The sequence below is a fragment of the Mesocricetus auratus genome, unplaced genomic scaffold, assembly GCF_017639785.1.
Source record: "Mesocricetus auratus isolate SY011 unplaced genomic scaffold, BCM_Maur_2.0 Super-Scaffold_100046, whole genome shotgun sequence".
NCBI classification, from domain to species: domain Eukaryota; kingdom Metazoa; phylum Chordata; class Mammalia; order Rodentia; family Cricetidae; genus Mesocricetus; species Mesocricetus auratus.
In genome coordinates this window covers 5669969-5677904 of record NW_024429223.1, presented here as the reverse complement: position 1 = coordinate 5677904, position 7936 = coordinate 5669969, and positions in this window count along the sequence as shown.

The following is a 7936-nucleotide window of genomic DNA, read 5'->3' as shown; positions in this document are numbered from 1 at the left end:
TCTCTGCCCTGCCCTCTCCACCATGATGGACCACCACTTCTGAAAACGTGGACCCAAGTGCAGCCTTCCTTTCTGAAGCTGCGCGTGTCTGGTGTTTCCTAACAGCCTTGAAAAAGTTCGGCTCATAAAACCCTCCACCCAACTGGACTTCAAGGATGGGTTTGCAGATGGGACATTGACATTACCTGTGGGATAACCGATTTTTGCAATATTCCTCCACAGGAGCTCTGTTGCCCATTAATTGTAATGTGTTTGGAGACAAAATAAGTAATATTTTTTTATCAGAAGGTATTTTTCTCTTGTATTTTCTGTCAGTTATCCCTCTGTGAATGGAAATAAGGTAAACCCGTCTGAAAACATTTGAGTGAGAGAATATACAAACAAACTTCCAAACTGTCTTTCAGCAAGTAAGTCTAAAGTTATTGAATATGCAAATTGCCTTATTAAAAGAAGAATGATGTCTTTTTCGGCAATCAGTTTAATTACAGTGAAGCCCTTCAATGGAGAAATCAACTTGTTTCTCTGAGTAGAGATTCTTTAGAAAGGGAATTTAGGTATAGCACATCAAAATTAGAAAATTTGCACTTGGTAAGAAAAAGTGCCCATAAAAATGGTCTGTGCTGAGCTAGGGAGGTGAGGAGGAGGGCCAGGGATGCTGACACCCATCTCAAAAGCTCCGTTTGGGGCTGATTGAGACTCATTCTGTCTACATGGTGTTTTTATGCTCTAAAACTCAGATACAGTTGGGATTTAGCTCAGCAGTAGAGCTTATCCCTAAATCCCCAAGTGAGGGGCTGGGGGTGTGGTTCACTGATAGAGCTGCTGCCTAGAATCCCCCAGTGAGGGACTGGGGTGTCTTTCAGTGGTAGAGCACCTGTTTATAATCCCCCAGTGATGGGCTAGGGTGTGGCTCAGTGGTAGAGACCCCGCTTAGACACCCCCAGACTCAGTGGTAGAGCACTTACCTAGAATTCTTAAGTCCATGATTCCAACACCAGCACTAGTCTTAAAAAATTTACTCCTTTCTTGCAGGTGTTTATCCCAACTACATAATGCCTTACAAGGAAGGTGTGGATGTGGTTGGCAGAGTCTACAAATGTTGAAGCTGAAATTCATATGGCTCACTTATTGAGTAGACTTTTCAAGGGAGTCTTGTCCATTCTTCCGCAGGCCTTAATTATTTCAAGTTCTAGTTCCCACTTGTCAAACATCTCCCTTTGTGAGATTAGATACCAGAGGACCTTTGCACAGCACTGCTAAGTGGAGACCCATGTGCCCAGGTCTAATCTGTCTGGGGGCCTGTTGGTATGTCAACTCACAGGTTTGGGGTCACATCTAAAAGGCACACACATCCAGTGCACTTGTTTAACTCCCAGACACTTGAGGACCATGGTACCCCCCCAGGGATGGCGGGGCAAGGCTTAGGCATGGGGTGGGAAGCCCTTCACTGGAAAACAGTCATGGGAAAGTAACCTATCCTCTCGGCGCCTCAGTTCTCCAATCTCCAGGAGGTGTTGACTCTGTTTCAACAAAGATGGTTTTGGAATTCCTAGAGGAAAATCTGGGTGATTTGGGGTGACACAGGTACACAGTGAGCTCTCAGTTAATGTAGCTAGCGGAGGTAGCAATGGTAGAGTCCTAAATCCGGGCACAGGTAGATGTATTGGGAGGACAAGATAATGAATTCTAGTGAAGGGGGATGCTGTGGTTTGCATAGGGAGCGGTCTCCAAGGAATCTGTGTGTGCTGGAGGCTCTGGTCTCCCCTGGTAGCGCTTCCTGACAGGCGACTGAATCCGGGCAGTGGGGCCACTAACTCCATCAGTGGATGAGGGCGCAGCTGAATCTGCAAAGGGGAGATGGTGTCTGCTCGTAGGTCAAAGGTCACTGGGAGAACGAGTTTGAAGAGTGTATAGCTTGCCCTGCCTCTTCCTGTCTGACACTTGCTTCCCGGCTTCCCCGGAGGCACAAGTTTTCTGCCACCCACCGCAGCCTAACACCAGTGAGGAGTTTCTGCCTCCCAGCAGGCCCGAAGGCAGGGGAACCTCTTGACCATGGGCCAAAGCCTCTAAAACGTTGGTCTGTCAGGCGTTTGGTCACAGCTATGGGAAAATCTAGTACAGGGAAAAGAACCTGAAGGAGCCTGAGGAGACTGTCAAGGGGAGAAATAATTGGAGAGGGGGCTGGGAAAGAGTGGCGGGGGTTGCAAGAGGGCTGAGGTGCTCAGACCTTTCAAGGAGAGCTGGAATCCACCGTGTCTGCAAGCACACCACTTTGTGCTTTTAGTCTGGAGCCGGGCAAGCCCGGCCTGGCCCATCTGTCCCTGAACAAGGTAACAAAGCGAAGTCCAAACCTCGGTAGGTCCCCAGTATGGCTTCCGTGTGGAGATGAGGAACGGCGGGAACGCAAGCCATCCTGTGGTCTCATCTGACCCTGGCGGTGGTCACCTTTCATCACAACAACCGTCTGTGGTTCCAAGAAACCAGGGGACAGGTTGACACAGCGTTAACTCCTAAACCCCTTGAGCCCTGAATTCTTCTATTCACTGTTCCCGTTGGCACATAAGGTTCTCTGTGTCTTGTTAGTCAGTTTTGGTGGTGGTGGGTGCTTTCAATGAGAGTCCCCAACACTGTGGAGGAATATGTCTCCAAGGTGCATGACTTAAAAAAAAAAACAAACAAACCATCACCTCTTCCTGTCTGTCCCGTGGCATTGAGCACATCAGATACAGCATTGCGTTCCTCTGAGAAGCCGGTCTCACGAGTTGAGCTATGCCATCGAGGCTGAGTTGATGTCACAGAGCACATGAACCACGTCCCTCTCCGACAGGGCCATCCAGGAAGAGAACACGTTCAAAGAGGAGCCTAGACGCCTGGGAGGGCATTGAGAGGCATAAGTGGGGGACACTGAGCCTTGGAGGCCGTGGCCATGTATCCGCTCTCTGTGCTTATGGGCCGAGGGTGGCTAGTCAGATGCCCGTGGGCCCCACACCGAGAGGGGTCAGGCGGTAGTTAGCACCCTTGCTTTCCGTCAAGCACTGAAAGAATGGGTCTTTATGTGACTCTGAGTCTACACTCATACTCAGGAAAGCTTCGGTCTCTCGGTGCACAGGATAGAGACGCCGGCGGATCCACATAAGCGAGGTTCCACTCCGAGGGACAAGGAGGAAGAAGATAGATCTAAGGGGTCCTGGGAAGTTTCTACGTGAGCTGGAAAGGGTCAAGGCAACCCTGGGCTCATTACACCCCTCATCTCTTCACACGGGCTGTAACAAGAGCTGCTCTCCAGGTGGTTGACATGGGCAGGCTAGTCCCAGAAGTAACAATAAGTCACCCTAGGTAATGACTACAAGAGAGGCCCTGCTTGCACCTACCACTGGGAATTCTCTCGCATCTCCGCAGGTATAAGGAGAAGCCAGGTGGACCAGAGGCTTAGGGACAGCCGCATCTGGTCAGTATCAGTGGCCAGATTGTCACTCTTAAAGGTGACTTTGGAGTGTGGAGTCTAAAAAGGACTCACGTGAGTTGGTGAGAAATGACATAGAATGGTGGAAGACACAGGAACCGGAGAGACGGCTCAGCAGTTAAGAGTGTGTACTGCTCTTGCAGAGGACGCAAGTTCAGTTCCCAGCGCCCACACCAGGGAGCTGCCTTTAACTCCAGCTGCGTGGGATCCGATGTGACGCCCTCCCCTTCTGGCCTCTTCAGGCATTGTCCAAACCCACACTTGGACACTCATATACACATAATTAAAAAATAAAAGAAAAACGAAAAAGATCTTTTTCGAACAGACAGCTCAGAGAGACACCTCACAAAAGCACATCCCGTGCTGCCGTCAGGGAAGGAACAAGAAGTCGCTTCCTCTTGTTAAAATAACCAGTGAGGAGCCCCCCTGAGGCCCCGGCCAGACAGCACCACACAGAATGACAAGAGCAGCCAGGAGTCAGAATGCAGCGTGCAGGCTGACGCCCTAGACCGCAGGAGCTTTCGGGTCCTGCTGGTGACAGTAGGGATTGGAGCAGTCAGTTTGCAAATGCATTTGACAGTGTCTACGCTGAAGCACCCTCCACCCTTCAGAAATAAACTCAGCAAAAACAAGTGCACATGCCACCAGCAGCGCCGTATATAATTGCCCCAATCTGGGAGCCATCCCAACGTCCGTCACCAAGAGAATGGATAAATGGACCATGGAGCACTTCACGTGACAGATCACTGTGGGCGTGCTATGCCTCGATTTAAACATTTCTAAAAATGACTTTGGTTTGGGGAGAGTAGGAGGCATACAGCCCTTCTGCTCCCCATTGCTGGGGATGGTACTGTCGGTGTCAGTAATGAGACGGAGTTTTGACAGCATGAGGCAGACCAGAGACTCTGCTTAGGGGGTTGTACTTTAGGGGTGAATTTCTGATCAAGGTCAGAACTCCCCCCGCCGCTTCCCATAACACACATTTGACCTTTCCTACCCTTCGGAACCCACCCTGCCTCCAATACTGTCAGCCTGCATTGAACACCACCCCAGGAAATCTTCCAGACCTGTACTCCAGCCATCTCTAGACAAAGGTTCCCTGGCCACTCCTGGGACTTCCACTTGTCACTGTGGCACCCTGAGGATCCTGTGCCACAGGGATCCTTACAAATATAACATCCTTCTCGGATCAGCGCTGCATTTAAACCACAGAGACCCTATCTAGCTGTGGAATCCTCTCTTTATAGGCCATCCCAAAGCCACAGTGGGGTCTAAATGATCTCCAGTAACTATTTTGTTTTGTTTTTTTGTTTGTTTTTGTTGTTGTTGGTTTTCGAGACAGAGTTTCTCTGTGTAGCTTTAGAGCTTGTCTTGGAACTCACTCTGTAGACCAGGCTGGCCTTGAACTCACAGAGATCCACCTGCCTCTGCCTCCACAGAATGCTGGGATTAAAGACATTCACCACCATTGCCCAGACATTTGTTTGTTTGGCTTTTAAGGTTTTATTTTCATTGTGTGTGTGTGTGTGTGTGTGTGTGTGTGTGTTTGTGTGTGTGCGTGTTTGTGTGTGTGTGTGAGAGAGAGAGAGAGATGCATGTGCTGTGCCCAAGGAAACCAGAAGAGAATGTCAGATCCCATGTAGCTGGGATTATAAACATCTGTGAGCTCCCCATGTGGGTGCTGGGAAGGTCTTACCCGCACAGCCGTCTCTCCAGCCCTGATTTGTCTTAGAACCCGTGTTCCCACTAAAGAGCTTACTCTTTAGAAGCAGAAGTCATGTCATTTTGATTTCTAGCACCGTCCCCCGGTGTCTGAGTGGAGATGGGTGTTGATGAATCCTGGGCTGAACAAACAAGGGAAAAAGGTAGCAGGAGGCTATGGTCACGGGGTCTCCCAAGCCAGATGAGTGTCCCTCAGCTTGCAGACTGCAAAGAACTAGGACAGCCCGCCATGAACTCCCGGGAGGAAGATTTTTGTTATGTGCATCTTCCGGCTTTGGAAACTGAGTCTTGGGGAGGAGCAAAGTCACACCCACAAGCAAATGCGACTGCCAAGATGGAAGCCCAAGTTGGTCCCTCCCCAGGCTCAAAGGCATAGGACCCTTCAATCACCTCTGGCTAGCTTTCAGCACCCTCTTTGGAGATGCAAGCATGGAGGCGGAAGGAGCAGCCAGAGAGACCCCCCCCCCCCAGCGAGGTGTGGCACATACAGCTCCTGGAACCTGTAGGATGCTCTCCCTCCCATCAGTCCCTCCTAGAGCTAGGCTGGAGGCTGCCCCCAGCCCGCTATGCTCAGACACTGTTTGCTTCACTGATGGAGGCAGCTTCCAAAACATCCCAGAGGCACCTTTAAGCCACCCTGGCAGCGACTGGCCACACTGACCAGATCGACAGTGCCTGCCGGGCACCAGCTGACTCTATTCCAGGTGCCGTTGGGCAAGACATCCGGGGGCACCCTGCTGCCGTTTCTCAGGGCCTTAGGCCTACATCAGAAGGGCCTGGCCTTAAAGACCAGGAAACTTCCCTGACAGCTAGAAACTAAAGCTCTGTCCTCTCCACGGGGTTCCTCTCCTCCTCCCCGCCCCCCCCCCCTGTAACTCCCTGTTCACCCCTGGTGTCTAGCTTGCAATTCTGGAAGGGCCAGAGTACCAAATGTACAAAGCATTTCACACTGGGGAGGCCTGGGCTATTCCTTCTGGGCCAGTTCCACAGTGTGGCAATGATTAGCCTTTTCTATAATCCAGGGAGGCTCAGAGTCACCCTCCCTCATTTCCAACCCCCAGCCTTGCTGGTTTCCTGGTTATGTTTCACCTAGGTGAAGCAGAGAGTGTGGACACAGTATACATTCCTGGGGTAGTGGCAGGACCTCTTGGGAGGTGGCAGGACCTTAGCAGCTCCTGCAGGAGGGAGAAACAATTGTCACCTGTGTCCATATAGTAACATCAAAAATGTGGCTCTATGTTGAAATAATGTAGAGAAAAAAGACCCCACCCACCTCATTGCAGCCTCTTATGGGAAGATTACACAGTACACTCCCAGCACCACAGCCCTTGTCCTTAGTAGGGGCCCAGTGAGTGCATGAATCATCTCCAGTTTCCTCAGAGGCGAAGGGAACACATATCTCCCCAAGGTGCAGGTCTGTGCCTCCTGACGCATCTGTTTCCCTAAGCCCTGCACTGGACTGGACTGGGCAGCTCCAACTAGCCTATCAACCAGTCAGCCACAAACCTGGGTTGTCCAGTGACGATGTGGGGGTAACTGTGCTCTTTCCTGGAGTTGCAAATGGCCACAGGCACCTCTGAGGTAGGCAAGATAGCTGGACAGGCTGAGAGTTTGGGGAATCAGAAGTTGTAAGTGGAGTTGCACTCTTTGGCTGCTGCAGGGGTGGGGGTGGGGTCTCTCCACGGGAGGGCTTAAACCTTGCCTGGCCTGCAAGTTCCCAGGGCCTCCTGACAATCCAGTATGTTCTTCAGCTGAGATTCCTATGGAGCTGGGATTTTTTTTTATTTTGAGGTCCTGAGGCTAGAACTCAGCCCACTACAGCTGAGCATGGGATCTTCAGCTGAGGTCAGATCACCCCTTTTGAAGCGCTAAGCAGCAGGAGACTCGGCTGACTTGTTCCTGGGAGGCAGGACCTTTGTGAGGGAACTAGGCATGAGGCATTTGGGTGGTGCTCTGTAACTTAATACCTGTGGCTTTACAGGAAGATAATCCGAAGGATGTAGGCATATTTATTAGACACTCCCTGTTTTTGTCAGGGATGTTCTTCACGACTTCTGTAGTCTCATCAGCAAAAATGTCATCACTACACATTTGATCTTGGATCTCCAGAGCTAGAGGCTGATATTAACCCACCTCTTTTCTTCATGATTTACCCTGACTCAGGTGTTTTGTTACAGTTACTGCAACGTGAGTTGGCATACTATTTCTGACTCTGTTTTCACACAGCCATCACCTCTACAAGTCTTCGGGGGTATCCCTCGGTCTCTCTCTTACAAGGGTGTGTGCAACAACATTTGGGGTTCATGCAGGTAGCCCAAGATAAACTGCTCTTGAGATTCTTGAATTGGATTTTCCCATACAAGTGTGAAATTATTCTTACTGCCATGTAAGGCAGTATTCACAGGTTCTGGGTGTTGGGGAACAAATATAACTTTGGGGGCTGACACGTTCTCTCTTTTTTTCTTTTAGCCACCGAAGTTTCCGCCTCTGTAAGTTGTGCGCGGTGGCGTGCTTCCACAATCCTAACATTTGGGGGGGATGGGGAATATAAGAGTGGCCTGGGCTATGCAATAATACATAGTGAGTTCCAGCCAGCCTGGGATTATCGTGAGTTTCAGGCTAACCTGGGTTACAGAGGGAGACTCTGTCTCAAAATAGACACACACACACACACACACACACACGCCCACATGCGCGAACAAACACAGAGAGAGAGAGAGAAACAGACAGACAGACAGACAGACAGATCTA